Here is a 22760-nt window from a genome sequence, read left to right as displayed (position 1 = left end):
CTTCTATTTCAGGGGAACTTATTTTAATAAGATGAGATATTTTTCTATCCAAAAATATTTAAAAACTGAATTACCACTCTCTAGAAGATTTTTTTCTCTCTAGGCCAAAACTGGTAGAAACAAGATCTTTTATATTTCTGAAGAGGGATTTGATTACAGGGGAAGATGCTGGACATCTTGAGAGGGTGGGGAGGAATCTTATAGTACATGCTAGCAGAGCAGCTACTACCGGCATATTTAGGTAGCATCAGGCATGCATATAAAGATACCTGCTTGCCTAGGTAGCACCCGCCGCTTATTGTGCATGCCGGTAGCTCTGGCATGTTAGTAGTTATCGGCATGCATTGGAAGATACATGCATATGCATTCAGTGCTCTCGGTTCATGTCCGTTAGCTACTGGTATACCTAGCTCTAGCACTCGTCGGCACGCATTGAGAGCTCACGGTACATATGCCAATAGCTACCGGCATATTTAGGTAGCATCCTTAAAGATACTCGCTTTCCTAGGTAGTACCCAGCATGCATTGGGTGCTCTTGGTGCATGCCGATAGCTCGTGACATACCTAGGTAGCACCCAACATGCATTGCATGCTTCTGGTGCATGTTATAGCTCCGGGTGCATGTCGATAGTTAGCGGCATGCATTGGAAGCCACCCGCATGCATTCGGGGCTCTCGTTGCATGCCGGTAGCTATTAGCATACTTAGGTAGAAAACCTAGCATGCATTGGGAGCTCTCGATGGATGCTGGTAGCTACCGACATACTTAGGTAGCATCTCGCCTGGTCCAAACCGGCAGCTACCGGTATATATATATATATTTTTTATTTTTTCTGAAAGAGACTTCTATTAAGTATGAGAAAAACATACAACATTCATAGTAGCTATAAGCCGGAAGAGAATAGAATCAGCCCAATATGTAAGGTGATTTTAACCACTGTGAGGAGTATCACGATGCCATGTAAGACCTGTGGTACTAGAGGAAAAGAAGATGCCATGGTCCCATTCCCGCATAAATATCACACACTTCGCAGCGCAGAACGACAGGGCCCTTGAATGCGAGCCCAAGTAGCCATAAGAGTGTGGATGATATCACCCCATATAGTACTAATGCACTGAGACCTAAAAATCTGGACACCCTCAATAGCCTCCGTGCATCTAGCTCTCCAAATCTGTCATGCTGTAATACTAGCAATAATCTCCCAACTGGTGTCAATTCTCTGTCTAGGGGGTGTATAATCAGAGTGAGGAACATCCTGTAAAAACCATGCTGGGCAATACCTCTACGAATGAAAAAAATAGAATCTATACCACCCCGTCATAAAAAAGTTGTAGACTAGATTAAAAGAGGCAAGCAACTGCCCCCCAAGTCACGTGCATGGCTCGGCCACTCAATTTGCCCATAAGTTGGGCTACATGACCCCAAATCTGCTGTGTGCAATGCTACATCCCCATAGACAATGTTGCACAAACTCAAAATCTGCCGCACATCTCGAACAAGAAGGTGCTACACCGAAAACTGATCTACACTGATTGATGGGGAGACCACCATGTAAGAATAACCAAAAGAAATGAGAGATCTGGCTCCTTTTGTATGAGTGCCAAAGTCTATGCTATCTGCGGCACTATATCACTGGAGAAATATCGAAGCTCTCCCAATGAGGCTTGAGAGTAGGGATCCTATGCATCTGTCGAGTGAGGAGAAGCTTGGCATTCCGAACAGTGAAACTGAAAAAAGGAAGGCTTTTCAAAGGATCAAAGGCATCAATCCACTCCCACTCCCCTGGATCCCACTGAAGATATCTGATAGTATTGCTACCATATATATAGCCACAAACAGCAAGAACCATGAGTCACTATCTGAGAAGGGTCAATGAACCAATGCTTCCCCGAGAGCGACCAACAATCCTCACTAGACTAAGCCTAGTCCTCCATACTACATCTCCTCAATCTCCCACCAGGCATGATAGAATAAATGAGGAAATCTATATCCTCTTGGCGTGGGAGAGCAATGACCTGCAGAGGTATGCCTATCCTCGAAAAAACTCCGAGCCAACTCAGATGATAGTCTCCCGTGAAAGGTCCCAGAAAGCCACTCATGCAAAATAGCTGCATCAATCTGATCAGTAAAGAATGCGAGAGCCCCTAAGATTCTAAGTGGATGTAACTCTCCGTGAAAGCTCCCAGAAAGCCACTCATACAGAATAGCTGCATCAATCTGATTTATAAGAATGCGAGAGCCCCTAAGATGCTGAGTGGATGCAACTCTTCGATCTTGCAGAAGACTCTTAAATGTCTTCCAGGCAAGAACTATGTATGCGCATCTCTCCCATCCTGACCATTGCATATAACGAGATGCACCAAGTGGCAGACTAGCCTCATCCCTAATGAACTCGTTCCACATAATAGGCTGTCCGGTCAGCCTCGTCCAAAGACCTCGGAAGCCTTTGTCGCAAAAAATATCTCATGCTTCTCCATACTCTAACGATGGCTGTGCAATAAGAGGGGAAGATGGTGCCCTAATATCAGCCTATGTGAACAAAAAAACGTGTGTTGGCATCGAGTCTCTCTCCCAACCCTAGGTGTACATCTAGAAATCTGAGACAAGAAAAAAATCCTTCCAAGGCTCAGTGCCTAGTAGGAAACCTCTGACCACAAGTTTGCAAAGCAACGCCCTACACTGAACATCCCGATCGATAATATTCAAGCCCCCCTCTCTTTTGGGCTGAGAGCCAAGCTACCCTAGCACGAGTGTCTGAGGTGCCATCCAAGCTTGACCAGAGAAAATTACGGATCAATCTCCGCAATTAGCCAATGCACACACGAGAGAAGCACCAACAAGAGGCAATAAACCAAGCTGCAAACAAGCAGAACCCCACCAACAAGAGGCAATAAACCAAGCTGCGACGAACAAGCAGAACCCCACCAAAGCTTTGGAGGCTAAATCTCATCTCCTGGAGCTCCAATGGAGGAGCTTCTTTCCGATACTCATAAGTACCAGAGCAAAGTACTATGCATGAGAAATATCAATCCCAACTTGGAATCCCAAATATCTAGCAGTGCATCCTCTGTTGATCCAAGTAAACCAAGCTCTGCACCTCAATCAACTCTCAGTGAATCACTAACCCAAAAACCAATAGATTTGTGCCAATCAATGTGTCCCTGTTGCCAAACAGAACTCCTCTAGCGCTACCCGGAAGAAGGAACATAAGCATATATGTGAAGCCTCCAAAAAAAGGGCTGTCATCAGCTAACTCAGAGTCAACCAACTCGTCATGACTACGAAGAGGCAACCTCAATCTTGAAATACGAGCAGTGGAGAGGAGAAAGATGCCCATGGCCTCTGCAACTATGATATATAATAAAGGGGCTAATGGGTAGCCCTGTCGTACTGAGCGAGAAATCTGAAACCGCTCTCCTCTATCACCGCAAGCAAGAACTCTACTGTGGGCATCACGATACATGCATGAAACTCCCTTGATCCATCTCTGAGAGAAGCCCATATGACTAAGAGTACCCTCAAGGAAGTCCTAATCCACTCTATCATAGGCCTTCTCAAAATCTAAGAGCAGAATGGCTAAGGGCCGATTGCTTGCTTTAGCACATTTGACGGCCTCCCAAAATAAGAAAATGTTATCAAAGATGCTCTTGCCATGTAAGAATCCATTCTGGGTATCATGAATAACATCCTACAAAATCGGCTGCAACCTAATGCTCACTGCCTTAGCAAGAATCTTATAGGCAGTCCCAAGTAACGTGATAGGTCTCCATTGGCCAATCAATGCCTTATCCTCGCTCTTAGGAATAAGATAAATAAGCCCCTCAGTGAGAGAAGAAGGCATCGAACCTGTGTCCCACATCTCGTGCAAAGCTAATGTTATCTCATCCCCAATCTCATCCCAAAAAGTAGTGAAAAAAACAGGGGAAAGGCCATCCTCCCCTGGACACTTACCATGAGGTAAGGCATAAAGAGCATGACTGAACTCCTGCATAGAAAAAGGGGCATCCAGAGCGGCACGCATCTCCTCAGTGATAAAATGTGGCAATGCATTCCAAACCTTCCTGCGTGCTCAGCACTAAGAAGCTGGCAATAATCTATCTAACCATAAGAGGATCTGAGTGAAAAGTGCCATGTAAATCCTGCCAACTGCCTAACACTATCTCTGGCATGAGATGGGCCGTGAGAAGCAAAGAAATGTTTGTTACATCTGCCACCCATCTGTGTCCAAAAGGATTCTTGGGCATGGAAACGGTACTCCGCGCGCTGCTCAAGAGAGTGATGAAGTTCTACTCTAACGGTACATAAAGAATTTGCAACCCATTGAGCATGAGGATGTTTCTTGTGCTCTTTCTGCAAGGCAGCCAATCTACATCTAATAGCCCTTTCTAAGTCCAAGGCCTCTTGCCTCTTAGACAGGGCACATGTGTGATAAAAGTCACTAATATCATAGAGAGAAGAGGCCAAGCTTTGAGAGGCCTGCAAGAAGTCATGAGATCTCCAAATATCAAGCATACGACGTGATAGTTCTACATCTGAAAACAAATGATCAGGGATGCGTACATGGGGTGCTGATCCATGGCGATTCGGATCTCTAATACATAAAACCACTTGGCAATGATCCGATTTGGAGGTGCCTGTAGCAATCAAAGTATGTCCACCTCTGTCAAGCACCCAATCATCCACATAAAATCTATCTAACCGTGTATTCAGCATAAATACACGGTACATCTCTTCTCCTGTTAGACCATGAATAAAGAAGAGTGGATGGACTCCTCAAAATGTCATCCTCATGCCAACAATCTCTACCATAAATGGAGAGTATAAATCTCTCCCAAGACGCTCTTTCAAGAGTATGCACCAAGCCCTCATGTCCACCTCTTTTATTTGTTGGCATCTTAACCATGTTAAAATCCCCACCAATAATCCAATGGTCGGCAAGAGGCATCAATGTAGTGAGAGATTTCCAAAAGGCAATCCTCACCTCTATGGTTAGGAGCATAGAGGTTGAGAATACCAATGTGTGTAGTACCTTGCATAAGAAGGATCCACTCCACTCTCACAGGAAAAATGACACCATGTCCAATGATGCAAGGCAAGATCAAAGGTGAAACAGAGATACAAACACCACCCTCTGCATAGGGGTTAGGGTGCTCCACAACAAGGGGTGTGGGTGAAGGGGCAGGTACGGGGGTCCGAGGGTGCCTGCCATCCCTAACCACAATCCAACATTGTGTGGTCTGCTGTGGCAAGGAGTAGCTGGAGTCTCGACATCTGTAGAAGGCCTTTGATGGGCAGGACCACGCCGCCTCCTAGCATGGGCCCTTCATTTGGGACAACCTCTAGCAATGTGACCCTGTCGATTACGAATCTCAGGTCTACCTGCAATCTCCATCCTCTGACGAAAATGAGATCCGTCAGATCTCTGAAGCATAACATGATCATCAGTAATAATTGATGGATCAAGAACAAGCACAAGGACCCGGGGTACACCATCAAGAGTGGCGATAACGGCCGCAGAAGCTGCGGGAGAGCTCAAGAGGATTGGTACCTCTAGAACCTGGCCAAAGGATGTCCCTATAGAAGCTAAAAGCTTCCAATAGGACGGAGGAAGAGCAAGGAACCGTAGTGAGACCGGGGTAAGGCACTGATCCTCCACCATTGGATCAAAGCCCACCTGGTACTGAAAGAAGAAAATCTTCCTAGGACCAAGAGGAAAGGGGTTGCTAGCCAAAGCCCCTTTCCTGAGAAGTAGCTTCTGAAGAATGAAAGTCCACCTGGAAGAAGCCTCGACCAAGTAAATGAGTATCCTGAAAGTGCACAATCAGCTCCAAAAGGGAGAGCTACTAGAAGCCATTCATGAGCCTGAACGAGAGGGGTGGGAACCATAAACTCTCGCAACACTGGAGAGAGGCGAGCTCGTCTTGTGAAAAATTGATGATTTTCCCAGCCAGTGGGGGTGATGAGAGATTGGCTACAACAGAAAAAGCCATAAGACCAATCAAGAAAAGTGGGCAGCCAACTTGAATCCAGATAATATAGCTATTGGGAAAACGGGAGTAGAGGAAAGGGGGCAAAGGCGGGGAGCAGTTGGGGAAGCAAGGGCAAAGGGGCAGGCGGGGGCAGCAGAGGGGTAGGCGGGGCTTGAACGAGGCAGGGGGCAGGTAGCAAAGGGGGAGGCAGGGCAGCAAAAGGGGGGCTGGTGAGGGCAGCAAAAGGGGCAGGCGAGGCAAGCAGGGGGCAGCAGAGAGGCTGACAAAGCAACTGAAGGGCAGGCGGGGCAACAAAAGGGAGGCTGGCGGGGGTAGCAAAAGGGGCAGGCAAAGGCAGGCAGGGGGTAACAGAGGGGCTAGCAGGGACAGCTGAAGGGCAGGCGGTGGGGGAGTGAAAGGCTAGCGAAGGGAAGAATTTGGGCAGGCAAAGGGGGGTTATAGAAGGGCAGGCAAAGGCAGCAGAGGCAGGCAGAAGCAGCAAAGAAGCAGGCGGAGGCAACAGAGCGCAGGCGGGGGCAGCAACGCATGTTCACATCACTTCAGCATGTCGTCTTTCTCCTTACTACCGGTATATTTAGGTAGCATCTAAGATATCAGCTTGCATAGGTAGGACCAACATGCATGGGTGCTCCCCATGCATGCCAATAGCTACGGGCATACATAGGTAGCACCGGCATTGGGTGCTTCTAGTGCATGTTGGTAGCTCTCGGTGCATGTCGATAGCTATCCACATGTACTAGAAGCTACCCGCATGCATTCGAGGCTCTCAGTGCATGTTGATAGATACCAGTGTACTTAGGTAGAGCCCATCATGCATTGGGAGCTCTAGGTGCATGCTGGCAGCTACCGACATATTTAGGTAGCATCCGGCATGCATTGGGAGCTCTCGCTTATGTGCTGACAGCTACTGGCATATTTAGGTAGCATCCGACATGCATTCAAAGATACCCTAGCACCTGGTACTCTCGGTGCATGTCGATAGCTACTAGCAAACTTAACTAGCACTCCGCATGCATTGGGTGCTTCTAGTGCATGCTGGTAGCTCCTGATGCATGTCGATAGTTATCGGCATGCATTGGAAGCTTCTACTGGTATGCATTCAGTGTTCTTGCTGCATGATGCTGGTAGCTACCGACATACTTAGGTAGTAGCACCCGGAATGCATTGGCGATGCATGCCAGCAGCTACCGGCATATTTAGGTAGCATCCGGCATGCATATAAAGATACTTGCTTGCCTAGGTAGCACCCGACATCATGCATTGGGTGCTTCTAGTGCATGCCGGATGCTCTCGATGCACGTCGGTAGTTATTGGCATACATTGGAAACTACCGATGCTCTTGGTTCATGCCCATATCTACCGCTATACCTAGGTAGCACCCAGAACACATTGGGAGGTTGTAGTACATGCTGGCAGCTATACTGGCATATTTAGATAGCATCCGGTAGTAGGTAGCGTTTAAAGATACTCGCTTACGCTCTCTTGGTGCATGCTAGTAGCTAGCATGCACCAAGAGGTCGTAGTACATGCTGGCAGCTATACTGGCATATTTAGATAGCATCCGGTAGTAGGTAGCGTTTAAAGATACTCGCTTACACTCTCTTGGTGCATGCTAGTAGCTAGCAGCATACCTAGGTAGCATTTAAAGATACCCGCTTGCGCTCTCTTGGAGCATGCTAGTAGCTCTACTGGCATACCTAGGTAGCAACCGACATGGTGCTTAGGCTGTGTGACAACTATTTTGGATTATTAGAGACTGGCATAGTTATAGCACCAACTCATTTAGTTGGGTTCACATTATGAACCGACCCTTGTATGTTGTAGTAGTTGAGTACTAACCCATATAGTGTGTACTCTTATCTTTATGTTATGTTGGTTGAGTAGAGAAGAAGTAGATAGAAAAAAATTCAGCTATCCATCTCTCTCTTGTGTTTTTCTCTTTCTTATGTGTGTGGGCTTGCTTGCTAGGGTTTGAAGCTCTCCCTCTCCCCCACATTCTCTTTATACAGAAGATGTCTGCTAAAAGGAGGCCCCTTTCTTCTAAGGATATGATCTTTTGGTACCCAAAGCAAATCCCAACTCTGAATTTTTCAGAAGAGGCTGGTGCATAAACATATTCAAGTTAGCATCCAACTTCAAAACCCTTAGAAAACAAAGTATATATGCTTGCAACTAGGTATGGTTGTGACTTGAGTTCCCCTTGTGCTGAAAGTCTAGACAAGTGTAACAACGGGTGTCCTTGATTATCACTTCATATTTAAGACTTTCTTCAACTCTTTCTCCCAAACTACACACAAAGCCAAAATCAATGATCACATGGTGTGCCTAATATTTCTTGAACACATTAGAAGCTAGAAAACACCATTTTTAGGGTTTCTTGAACTCATGAAAAGAGGGAGAAAAAAATCAAAAAATCCAAGCTTAAAAAATACCTCAAAATGGTGCTCTATGTGTTGCTAAAAATGCTCCAATCAAATCCCCAAGATTATGTGTGGAAATGGCTACTGTGTGATGAACCCTAGCCATCGAAAGCTTGGAGAAAAGTGGTAGAGAAAGTAACAACATGATTATCATAAAATTATCACTAGTCACTTCCACTTAGTTTAAATTTAGTACATAGCCTTTTAAAATTTGGTCCTATGCTCAAATTCGAACCATAGTCTCACCGTACCCATCTTCTTGAATCAAGAAAATCAAGAAAACTCAAAAGATTTTCAAAAAAATTCAAGAAAGTATATCAAAATCAAAGCTCTGATACCAATTGAAATGGATCTAGACCAAAGATCAAGAAGTCAACACATAAAGTCCAAATCTAGCATCCATTTGATGGGCAACAAAACATACATGAAAAATACATGAGATTATGATGAAAATAGAAGAAATCTATATGCACATGTAGCAAAGGAGGTATGTTCATAAGGCCTAAGTGATTTAACCTCTCACCATGAGAATGGCTTATCAAGCTTACCATGAGCCCTAGACCATGAAAGGCCATGATTATCTAAGAAAGGAGCCAAGAGTACATGTAGATGTCCAAGATATGAATGACTAAAAGGTCACTAAAATGACCCAAGGCTCTATTTATAGTAGCCTTGCCCATGGCCCATTATTTACATATTTTGGCCCTTAGCTTATTCTTCATTACACTTGTATATTCACATCTTCCTTGATCACAACCATGTACTCACTACCCATGTTAGTGATCAAAATTTTGGCATGAATATCTTAGGATATGCAAAGCCATGAAAACAAAGATTGCTTTTCATGCTAAGTTTGATTCTCAAGATGTGGTCAATTATCATGTCTTTTCTCTTCTCTAACCTTAGTACATCTACCTACCACTATTTTGTATCATAAAACTAACTTTTAGTTGATGTGAATATCACCAAAAAGTCACATCTTGAAAGATGCATGATCTTCTAACTTCACCTCATCGTCTGAGTATCATGTAGTGTTTGAAAGCAAGGTAAGGTGGACCCAAAAGCTCTCCAAAAGTTGTCCTTTGACATTGCTTTTACACTACTTTTTTGGTGATTTAAGGTACGTAGACTATAAATTCACATAATGTGATTTTAGGATCTCTTATACTTTCAAAGCACTAGAAACACTCTAATAACTCTTAAAGCAAGGTAAGGTGGACCACTTCCAAGGTGCTTTTCAAAAGGCAAAAAATATGTGCAAGAGGTCCATTACTTTTCTTTCACCCTGCTAACATGCATGAAAATTGTCAAAATAAAACATCTTTTATGATGTGAATATCTTAGGATGTTCACAACAAATATCTTAGGACATTCACAACAAATATCTTAGGACATTCATAGCTATGAAAAACCAAACTAGTTTTTCAAGTGAATAAAATTTGTTCAAGAATAGCACTTTACAAACTAATCATGTTCTTTTGACTTTACACACTAATTGCATTTTCTTTTACTTACAAGAACTTCCTAATGTATTCTTATAAATGGGTACCTCTACACCTTTCTGTCCGACTTGACTACTACCTCCAACCATCCTCCACCATCAGACCTTACCTTCAAGACTTCAAATCTTTTATATGCAAAAGCCTCATAGCTGGTTTTTGACCCAAGTTTAATTTTTGTAAGCACTAAGTACTGCCCCACAATCAATCAAAAGTTGGAATGGCTTACCGTGATGAGTGGTTGGGGTTTGAATTACACCAATTATTGATTTAGACCTTGATGTTCTACTGATGCATGGATGGTGGCATGCTCTTCTTCAGCTATCTCCAAAGTTGGTTCTTCATTTATAGCACAGGTTGCACAGAGGAAACTAATCCGCGACCTCTGCCACATCCACCACCTCTTCCACCTTGGTGCATGGGGGTTCCACGGCCCTGATTTTCTCCAAAGTTGGTTCTTCATTTATAGCACAGGTTGCACAGAGGAAACTAATCCGCGACCTCTGCCACATCCACCACCTCTTGCACCTTGGTGCATGGGGGTTCCACGGCCCTGATTTTCTCATCTGCCTTGAGGAAAAGATGATGCTAGCTTGGGAAAGTTGGCCCTAAAGTGTCGTGGCTCATTGCATTCGAAACACAGAGGGCCTCTCTAGAAGTAGCAGCATACAAACGGGGAACAAAGGAGTTGGGTTGCCTCCCTCGGTCATAGGGGAGCATTTTGCTAGGGCTTCTTGTAAGACTAATCTTTAGGGTTTGCTTCATGGTAAGACCTCTTCTGAGGCTTAGCTTTTCCAGACTTCAGCTCTTTCACAAGAGGTTTTTCTCATATGATAGCATCTTGCAATGTGCTTAGCCTCAGTGCTTCGAGGCGGGAATCCAAAGGTTCATTCAGACCTTGGTAGAAATAGGCTACTTGCTGGGAGGTAGTCATGGCTGGGGCATACTTTTAGAGAGTGATGAACTTGGAGCAATATTCTTCCATGGTTAAACTGAGCTGCTTGAGGCTAAAGAACTCATTCATCTTGATAGATTCATGAGATGGGGGGAGATACCACTCCTTCAGAGCTTGCTTGATGTCATCCCATGTTTGGGAGTGTTCAGTTACCCCATAGGCGATTCCAAAAATCTTCTAAAGTAGTCAATAGCCTTAACTACCCTTTGTATTCCGACTGAATCCGCATGTCACATGGCCAGTTCAAAGGAGGAACTTGCACTTGGTTCATAGAGACCAACACTTTTTTCCCCATTGAATGAGGCACAACCATTTATTCTTTTCCATAGAGCAAGGTTTATCATGGGACTTACTTCAACTATTGTAACTTGAACAAAATTGAATTTTATTATAGGAATCCATCAATCCAACCAAACCCCACCAATCCCATGGGTTAGCCAACCGCCCACCAACCACTGTATTGATAGGATACATTATAAAAATTTGGTTATGTTTTGTCCCGAGTACTAGGGAAAAGAGTTCCCAGGTCCCCTAGCTGGCTCGCATACAAAACTTAAATAGACACACCACTTACGTACCCGATATGAAATTTCCTTTTCTTAGATTCAACTAATTCCAAAATAGCGTTGCAATAAAACCACAGTGTTTCCATCATAATCCTCAATATTCCATTTCGAGGTCTAATTTCCAACTTTTCCACTTTCCAACCATAAAATCCAATTTCAGTCATTCTTTCCTCAGCGTACCTATGGCATCATTGGCAACCAGAACACTCACCACCTGCTCACTTAGGGGCCTTTTCAATAGTTCCTAGCCCATAGTATCTAGGAGTATAATCACATAAAAACCATATGGAGTCTCTGTTTTGAAGGTCAGCTAGATCAACTAACAAGATCCATGTAAAAGAGCCATGAACTCATTCGTTGAAGACCAGCAAGGCCAATCAACTAGATCCATGCGCGTGTTTAGAAAATAACTCCAACTCATTTTCTTCCTCGTCGCACGTGTGGGTATCCTGGGCGAGCACCATGGGCGAGCACCATATGGTTAGCACCCTGTAGGCTCCTTCACAGGTTACCTAGCACTTCACTCATAGGCCGCTTGCTTGGTCCCTCATCCACCGTACCGGAAGCTCACCATTTTAATCGAACCAAGGCTGGTCAAGACCTTGGCCAATCTTGCCATGCGAGACATCCTTCTTTGACTCTTCATCTGTTGCAACATTTCCACTTAGGTCCCCATGACCTCATTCCATAAGATAGTCAAAATGCTTCTCCTAGCATTCTTGATGTAAAACAATCTTTAGTCAAAATGCTTCTCCCAGCATTCTTGACGTAAAACAATCTTTAAAAAATAGGTTTCACATACAATTACAATTTTCAAACAAAATTCCTATCTTTCCTCATCATTACACATCCTTTTACATCATTCCTCATCATCTCTCATCATTCCATATCCGATTTCCAATTATCCCACATTTTTCTATATCAATTCACATCACATAATTTCACATCAATTCACATCCATTCACATCATCCCACATTATTTCAACATTATCCACAAGAATTGGATTGGTGGAAGAAAATTTAGCCCAAAAAATGGGTCAACTTAAGCATGATTATAGTTATGGTGCTCATCAAGGAGACAAACAACCTGTTCATGGAACCTCTTTTGAAGATCAAAGAGAAGGCAAGCAACACATGCAAGAGGCTTTTACAAGGGTTACCCATGAAAATCCTACAAAAAATGCCACAAGTGGATTCATGGAGGCTAGGAGACCTCTCATGAGGGAATGAGGCCTACATCTTTCCAAGCCGATCCCTCTCAACTACATGGAAAGCAACATACATCTTGGTCTAAACACTTGGAACCAAGCCTTGGAGAAAAAAGAGTATCTTCACATTCTAAGGAAAATCAAATTTCTCTGCTTGAAGAAGAGTTGTATGTTGATGATGATGTGGTTGAGCATGATTGGGAGCATATGTCATTCACCAAAAGGTAAAGGGAACCTCATGATATAGGGATGGAAAAGCCTAACTTTATCAAGAGAGAGTAGAAGGATATTGCACAATTCTTGGGATCACGTGTGCAAATGAAAAGGTACAAACCCTCTAATCATCATGAGAATGCATTGTTAACCACTTTGGCTAACATTACTTTTCAAGCATGGCTACGTTTACTATACTCATCTTTTGTAGCCACACAAAGTGCTTAATGTAAAAGAGACATGAGATGACCGAGCTTATGGCTTGTGTAATTCTAGAGGTCATAAGGAATAGTTATACATAGAGCTAGGAAGTCTAGTTTTAGCCACCCAATTGTAATGGGTGGCCAGCCATTGTAAACTATGAGTTCTTGTATATAACACATTGATGAAATATGAAAAGGGACAATACCATTAGTCTCATTTGAGCTTTGTCTCTCTCTCTCTCTCATGAGCTTGTGGTTTTATGCTTTCTTGTCGTGCTTGCATGCTTGTGTCATTGTTGGTGTGTGCTTGCATGCTTGTGTCATTGTTGGTGTGTGCTTGTAGGGATGGTGATGCTCTAGCTTCACTCTTCTCTCCCCTCTCTTTTCTCCCTACTACTACCAAGTCCCTCTTGCATGCATGTGGCATGAGGTGAAGGTTGAGCTTTCCATAGATCCCTCCTTCTTGCTATCTACCTAGCTATTGAATCTCTACTTGGGTGACACAAGTAGAGGTCAAGTGAGCCCCTAGCGGCTTCACATCAAGGATTTAACCCTCATTAGGGTTGGCTATGTGCACCTCTCTGGACTCAACCCCCTTGCATGTTGTTTCTCTTCTCTTCTCTCTCTCTCTCTCTCTCTCTCTCTCTCTCTCTCTCTCTCTCTCTTGTGTGCAAGGTAGTATGTTAGGATTAACATCTTTGGCGTCATTTGCTGGGGAATGCATTTAGCTTAGGGTCCTCCTCTTTGTTCATTTTCTAGAGACCTTATTTGGCCTAGTTGGACTATAAATCCACCGGTTGGTTGCTTGAGTTTGGGCTTGTTTTTTTGGTTGATGGTGATTCCATGGAGCAATGGATGTCGATCAAGCATTGGAGCATTAAGATCTTCATCAAGCATGGGAGAGGTAAGTGCTCAAACATTTTGCTTGACATTCATGCAAATCTCTAATTTTTGTTCTTTTTTCTTCAAGTTTGCACCACAACTTAATTAAAAAATTAATTAGTTAGGTTTTATTAAGCATTGTAGCATCAATAGATAGCTTGAGACAGCTCTAGCTCTATTTTAAATAAAAAACTAAAAAAAATAGTGTGGAAAAATACCTAAAATTGCCAAAATCTAAGAGAAAAACAAGGCAAAAAATGCATTATAAAGGAAATTCTGAGAAGTGAATGGCTATTCCTTTTATAGGCCATGGCCATGGAACTTGTGCCATGCTCATTCCATTCTCTCTCGCCAAATTTGTGAAGATCTCCATTCTTGAATGTGGTAGTTTGCATTAAAAATGGAATAATTTCATTAATAAGTGGGCATAAAGTGCATTCAACCACAAGTAGGTACAACTACATTGTCAAGGAATATCGTGGGTGGTGGTTAGACTTGCAGCCTTAAATTCCCTTAAATTTTGAAAGATCCGTGCTCCCTCCGCACAACGGATTCGGGGGTGCTAGCAGCGGAAGTAACACTTCTCGCGCGGGGCAGGATCCCTCACTCGGGGCCTCGCCCATAGATATCCGGACAAGAGACTAATCCCTTGGTTCTTCAAAAACCAAACCTGGAAAAACTCCCCTCCCTATTGGAAAGCACGGGCGATTCCTCCACGATATTTGTCCTCTAACATAGTCAGGGTCATTACTGACCAAACTAATCCGACCGAACCTGTGAGTCACTTCGTCAGATCAAGGAAGAAACTTGCACTTGGATCATAGAAACCAATGCTTTTTCCCCCATCGAGAGTCAGAGCCGTTGATTATTTTTCCATAGAACAATTACTATCCGGGATTTACTTCATCTATCATACTGTAACAGAATTGAGTCTCATTTTACGGATCCATCTAATCCAGTCCCATGGGTTAGCCAACCGCCCCCAACCACTGTAGTGATGGGATACAATTAGGAATTTAGTTAGGTTTTGTCCCGGGTACTAGGAAAAAGAGTTCCCACACCCCCTAGCCAGATATTCATGCAAATTTAATGCCAGTCACACCACTTACACACCCAATATGAAATTGCCTTTTTCACAGATTCAGCTATCTTTAAAATAATCATTTAATGAAACCATAGTGTCACTGATCATAATCCTCCAAAATATCCGGTTGAATCCTAATTTCCAATCATTCCTTCATTGGTGTACCTATGGCATCATTGGCAACCAGAACGCTCACCACCTACCCCTCAGGGGCCTTTTCTGTAGTTCCTAGCTCATAGTACCTGACAATATATTCACTTATAAAAATCAAGATGGAATCTCCATTGAAGATCAACAAGATCAACCAATAGATCTATATATAAAAGAGCCATGGACTCATCCGTTGAGGACCAAAAAGGTCAATCAACCAGATCCATGCCTTCAGAAAACAACTCTTACTCCTTGTTCCAATATCTTTCCCAACACACATGTGGGTATCCTCGGCGTGAAAAGATGCAGGGGGGAAGAGAGCTTGAGCTCTTGCAAGCACACACACGCACACACACACACAAAACCCTAGAAGAGAACACACAAGGTGAGAGGCTGAAAATCTTCTTCTTCTTCTTCACACAACACTCAACACACCATATACAAAGATAAGAGTACACACAATATGAAAAGGTACACAACCAAAAACATACTAGGGTTCTCTATAGTGTGAACCCAACTAAATAAGCTGGCGCTATAACTATGCCAGTCTCACACAGCCTGTCATCCCACTGGGCTGCATATCACCCATGATCTCACCAACCATGCCAGTGGTGTAAGTGTAGGGCCTATCCCCCAGGCGGGTCATCAGTGTCCATCGCCTCACTAGATGAGCTCGATATCTCAACACTCCCCCTCAAGCTCAACTCCATCTCATGTACACCAAGCAAATGCTTCTCTGTATCCAATGCTTTGGTGAAGATGTCAATGACCTGATCCTGTGTGCTGACATAAACAAGGTCAACGTCTCCTGCCAAAACCTTCTCTCTGACAAAATGGTAGTAGACCTCTATATACTTCGTGCAAGCATGAAAAACTGGGTTCCTGGCCAATTGTATACTGCTAAGGTTGTCACAAAAAATGACAACTTGTCTATCCACTGATAGACCCAAATCTGCAACAAGTATCAAGTCTCATTTCCATATAGTGCATCCATCTCCTCATCCATAGCTTTCTCCCAACACACATTTCCAACAGCCTCATTAATGCATGTGGACTCTACAACCTGTACAACTTTTGCCATGTATGCATAGTGATGTGCCACATAACCATCATAGGTAAACCTCTGTAGCACAGGATTCTTCACTCTCCCAGATCTTTGCAGCTTTGCATTCATGGCTTCCATAGCCTTCTTTACACAAGGTGTTCTCATAGTAGCTGGTATCCCAAGATCCTCATCAAGACTCATCTCTAAGCCACTAGACTCTCCATTAACATGAGAATGCCTTACAGAAATGTCTGGCATACTAAGGGGCTCAACCACTTTCTCTTTGCCTTTATGTGATGTAATCACATTTGCAGGACTGGTATTATGATGCAGCCTACCACTCCATGGTCTATCAACTGAACCACTACATGAGGACTCTCCTGGTCCACTCAAAGACTGTGATTTGCTGACTTGCATTCTGTAAAACCACATTTCCACTCACATCAGCCCCAACAGCTTCTTTTTTAGCAGCATACTAGCTGCTCATCTCATCAAAAACAACATCCCTGCTTACCCTCAACTCACCTGTAGTAGCAGGGTTATAACAACTGTATCCCTTTTGCTCAAGGGAATACCCAATAAACACACATTTTTTAGCTTTTGGATCCAGCTTAGTTCTTAGCTCATCTAGCACATGCACATATGCAATGCATCCAAAGACTTTCAGATGAGACAAATCAGGTTTTCTGCCAGTAAACCTCTCCTCTAGAGTTACATCATGTATGGCTGCAGTTGGAGTCTTGTTCATGATGTAAACTACTGTACAAATAGCCTCAGCCCAAGAGCTATGTGGCATATTCTTCTCTCCCATCAATGCTCATGCAATCTTAGCAATGTGCCTGTTTTTTCCACTCAAGCAACTCCAATTTTCTGCGGAGTGTATATGCATGTAGACTATCTCTGAATACCATTCTTCTTCAAAAATTCAGAGAACTCATTGGAGAAGTATTCTCCCCCTCCATCTAACCTTAGGCACTTTACATGTTTCCCTGTTTGCTTTTCAACCATAACTCTGAAATTCTGAAAATGAGTGAACACCTCACTCTTCTCCTTCATGAAGTATACCCACACTTTCCTTGTGTGGTCATCAATAAATGTCACATAATACCTGTAGCCTCCCATAGACATGGTCTTCATAGGACCCCCATACATCTGAATGCATAACATCTCGTGCATTTCTGCTCACATTTCTGTCACGTGGAAATACATGCTTTGTTTGCTTTCCAAATTGGCATGCTTCACATATTTTTTGCATACCTTCAACTTTAAACTTTGGCAGCCCTGTCACAATTCCTTTAGTTTGTATAGACTTCATTCTTTGCACATTCAGGTGTCAAATTATTTTATGCCAAATGTTTATGTTTGCAACAATTCTTGAACCATTTGCAAACATCACAACACTCACTTCAGGCATGTTTACATTCAATGTAAACATTCTGTCCACTCTGCTGTCTTTTGCAACCAACCTGCACTTGTCTTTAAAGGCTTTAACATAACAACCATCAGGGTTAAACCGAACCTACAAACCTTGCTCAATCATCTAGCCAACTAAAACCAGATTCTTTGTTATGTTTGGAACATGAAGTACATCTGTAAGGTACTTCACTTTGCCATCCTGCATAGACAATGGCACATGTCCACCAACATGGGCAATTGGATGAGCAGTGTCATTCCATGTTTCCACAAAACCTGGTCTTTCAAGGTTTTTCATCTCCTTGAACCACTCCCAATGACTTGTCATGTGGTTTGAAGCACCTGAATCAACGTACCAGACATCATCTTTATGTGCTGCTTCAACATTTTCAGACATGGCATTAACGACATGCTGGATAACAAACAGCCTTTCATTATCCTCATTGTTTCTGCTCAAGGATGCATAGTTGTTTTACTGCAATTTCCCATTTTGTATGTCAGCCTGCTTCTTACCAATCTACCTACACATGTCCAAGCTTACCAATCTGCTTACACATGTCCAAGCTTACCACAATAAAAGCATTCACGTGTGTTATTATACTGCCTTTGCCGATTCCCACAACCTCTTTGACTCCCCCTACCTCTGAATTGGCCTCTTCCACCTGCGTGTTGTTGTTGTGCGAATTTTGGAACTGTTGTTGTTTGCTACTGCTGGCCATAATTTTGATTACTTGTTCGGCCACCTCCTTGACCGCATCCACGGCCTCTTCTACCTCATCCTCTTCCTGAACTTGTGTAGAAGGCCTGTTACTCTAAACTGTTTTTGTTTTGTGAAGATTGTTGGTTTTCACCCAAGCTCTTCTCTTCTATAATCAACATAGACACCAAATCTATGAAATTGGGAATGTTTTCCCGAGTCTGAATAGATGTCTTGAACGCCTTGTATTGTGGCCCGAGACCACGTAGACAGACTTCCACCTTATCATCATCATCTACTGAAACGCCAATAGATGCAAGGGATTCCAGAATACCCTTTATCTTCAATGCATAGTCATTCACAGACATACTCTTTTTCTTCACAGTATGAAGTTCATTCTTCAACTGTATCTTTCGTGCCTTGGTATTCGTTTCATAGAGTTTTACCAAGGTGTCCCATGTCTCTCCTTGGGGGACTTGGCATCCTGTATGTGCCCAATCATGGTGTCTTGTATACTGATAGAGAGCCAATACATAACTTTTCTGGCTCCTTGGTTCTAATCCTTGAACTCTTTCACATCTGCAGTAGTCAGATTGATCTCCAGTATCTTCGATGCCTCTTCATGCTCACCTTCTATGTAGTCCCAGTAACCCTTTCCCATTAGGAAGTTTGTCAACCTGAACCTCCAAGCATGGAAGTTGTTCTTGTAAAGCTTCTCAGCAAACAGTCTGGTTTATGCCATTATTTGACATCTTGCCAGACACACAAATTTACCACAAATAGCACTCTAGTTTGTCCTACACAAACTGTTGTATTTTTTGCAGCGGTACTGTACTACACTCAAATGTTACAGCCAGTGACATTTGAGTGACCTCAATGTGCATACATACACTCAATGGCAATTGTTGACCTCCTTGTAGCACACAGCCAGTGACCTCAATGTGCATACATACACCCAATGGCAATTGTTGACCTCCTTGTAGTATACACAATGTCTGCACAACCAATCTGTCTTCTTGCAGTTCTTAAAACAGAGTTCTGCATAGAATCGATGACTTACCCATAGTGCTTGAAATCGCTTGCTTTCTGAAAAACGGAGGTCCTAACGTGCGCAAAACGTGTTTTTGGCCTGAAAAATTCAATCCAATAGGACAATATAGTTGCCCTATAGCTTTACTCCCACGAAGAAAGCTCCTCAATCAGAGATCGTTTGTCGGTGCCTCCCGTAGAGCTCCCGACAAGGGTGTAGTCACCAATACAAATAGGGAAGAGTAGATGAAGCTCTTACCCTCGTACTGCTTCTTGTGCTTCTCTTGCTTGCAGCTCAGCCCTTAGCATAAACCAGGCTCTGATACCATGAAAAGATGAAGGGGGGAAGAGAGCTTAAGCTCTTGCATGCACATACACACACACAAAACCCTAAAAGAGAACACACAAGGTGAGAGGCTGAAAATCTTCTTCTTCTTCACACAACACTCAACACACCATATACAAAGATAAGAGTACACACAATATGAAAAGGTACTCAACCAAATACATACTAGGGTTCTCTATAGTGCGAACCCAACTAAATGAGTTGGCGCTATAACCATGCCAGAATGGCTGTCTCAGACAGCCTATTATCCCAGTGGCCGCATATCATGCATGATCTCACCAACCATGCCAGTGGTGTAAATGTGGGGCCTATCCCCCAGGCGGGTCATGAGTGTCCACCGCCTCACTAGATGAGCTCGATATCTCAACACGGTGACCCAGAGCCTGAGCACCGTATATGGTTAGCACCCTCGAGGATCTTTCGCAGGTCACCTAGCGCTTCACTCATAGGCCGCTTCCTTGGTTCCTCATCCACCGTACCGGAAGCTCACCATTAAAATTGAACCAAGGCTGGTGAAGACCTCGGCTGACCTTGCTACATGAGACGTCCTCTGTTGACTCTCCGTCAACTGTTGCAACTTTATCAGTTAGGTCCATGACCTCTTCTCAAGACGGTCAAAATGCTTCCCCAACATTATTGACGTAAAACAGTCATTTAAAAACAGGTCATAAATATAGTTTCTATAATGAACTCTCATCTTTCACATTGTTCCACATGTGTCCACATTACTTAATCCATATTCGATTCATATGTATTCCTATTCTCATCCACATCATTTTTCATCTCATCACATCTTTCCTCATTTATCCTCATCACATCTCATCCACTCGTCGCATCTACCTATATTAACATCCCATCACACCTCATTCATTTACATCACGTATCATTCATTCATATCTATCTCAATTTACATCACATCTCATCACATTCATCTCACATCTCATCTCATTCATTCTTATCCCGATTCACATCACATCACATCCACATCCATTCTTCCACATACACATCCACATCCATTCTTCCACATACACATCCACATCCATTCTTCCACATACACATCCATATCCATTCTTCCACATACACATCACATCTCATCACATTCATCTCACATCTCATCTCATTCATTCTTATCCCGATTCACATCACATCACATGCACATCCATTCTTCCACATACACATCCACATCCATTCTTCCACATACACATCCACATCCATTCTTTCCACATACACATCCACACCCATTCTTCCACATACACATCCACATCCATTCTTTCCACATACACATCCACATCCATTCTTTCACATACACATCCACACCCATTCTTCCACATACACATTCACATCCATTCTTTCACATACACATCCACATCCATTCTTTCCACATACACATCCACATCCATTCTTCCACATACACATCCACATCCATTCTTTCACATACACATCAAAATCCATTCTTTCACATACACATCCATATCCATTCACATCCTGTCACATCTCATACACATCTTATCGCATCCCATTTACATCTTATCACATTCTATTTTCATCTTATTACATTCATTCACATCTTATCGCATCCCATTTACATCTTATCACATTCTATTTTCATCTTATTACATTCATTCACATCTTATCGCATCCTATTTACATCTTATCACATTCTATTTTCATCTTATTACATTCATTCACATCTTATCGCATCCTATTTACATCTTATCACATCCATTCACATCTTATCACATCCATTCACATCTTATCGTACTTATTTACATCTTATCACATCCATTTACATCTTATCACATCTTATTTACATCTTCTCACATCCATTCACATCTTATCATACTTATTTACATCTTATCACATCCATTCACATCTTATCGCATCCTATTTACATCTTATCCCATATTTCCACTTTTGATAAATAATCATAAATTGAATTATTCTAAAAATTCCTCTTCTTTCCATTTAATTTTTTGGATCTCAAGTACCATGGAAATTCCTCATTTTTACATTTAATTATTTGCATTCCAATGTCATGGGAATTTCTCTTTTATCATCAATATTTCTCATAATAAAATACCCATTAATTCAATATGCTAGGAATTTCTCTTTTCCCATCTAAATGATGGAATTCCAAATGTCATAGGAATTTCTCTTTTATCATTTAAATATTTCTCATAGATAAAATAAATTTATCTAAAATTCATCTTTGAATTTAAATAAAATACCCATTAATTTCAATATGCTAGGAATTTCTCTTTTCCCATCTAAATGATGGAATTCCAAATGTCATAGGAATTCCTCTTTTACCATTTAAATATTTCTCATAGATAAAATAAATTTATCTAAAATTCATCTTTGAATTTAAATAAAAAACCCATTAATTTCAATATGCTAGGAATTTATATTTTTCCATCTACATCATGGAATTCCAAATGTCAAAGGAATTCCTCTTTTACCATTTGAATATTTGTCATAGATAAAATTTTTTTATCTAAAATTCATCTTTGAGTTTAAATAAAATACCCATTAATTTCAATATGCTAGGAATTTCTCTTTTCCCATTTAAATGATGGAATTCGAAATGTCATAGGAATTTCTCTTTTTTCATTTAAATATTTCTCATAAATAAAATAAATTTATCTAAAATTTATCTTTGAATTTAAATAAAATATCCATTAATTTAAATATGCTAAAAATTTCACTTTTCTCATTTAAATATTTGAATTTCAATATGGTGGAAATTCTCTTTCATCATTTAAATATATCTATGCAAAAAGATAAATTTAACTAAAATCTTTCTTTAATTTTAAAATAAAATATACATTATTTTAGCATCCCAATTTTTCTCTTAATTCATTGGAATACATGGATTTTCATTGTCATGGGGATTACTCTTTTAACATAAAAATTATTTACTAGAAATTTATCTTTTTTCTAATTAACTTTTTATGCATAAACATAAAAATTAATTTTTCCATGATTATAATGAGAATCATTCAATTAATCTAGGATGATTAATCCTAGAAGATGGTAGGAAGTCCTCTTTTCATATTATGA

This window comes from Cibotium barometz, chromosome 1 (genome assembly GCF_041138505.1).
Source record: "Cibotium barometz isolate CiBa-2024 chromosome 1, ASM4113850v1, whole genome shotgun sequence".
Lineage (NCBI taxonomy): Eukaryota > Viridiplantae > Streptophyta > Polypodiopsida > Cyatheales > Cibotiaceae > Cibotium > Cibotium barometz.
The sequence above is the reverse complement of the archived record's forward strand: the minus strand, read 5'-3'. Positions refer to the sequence as shown.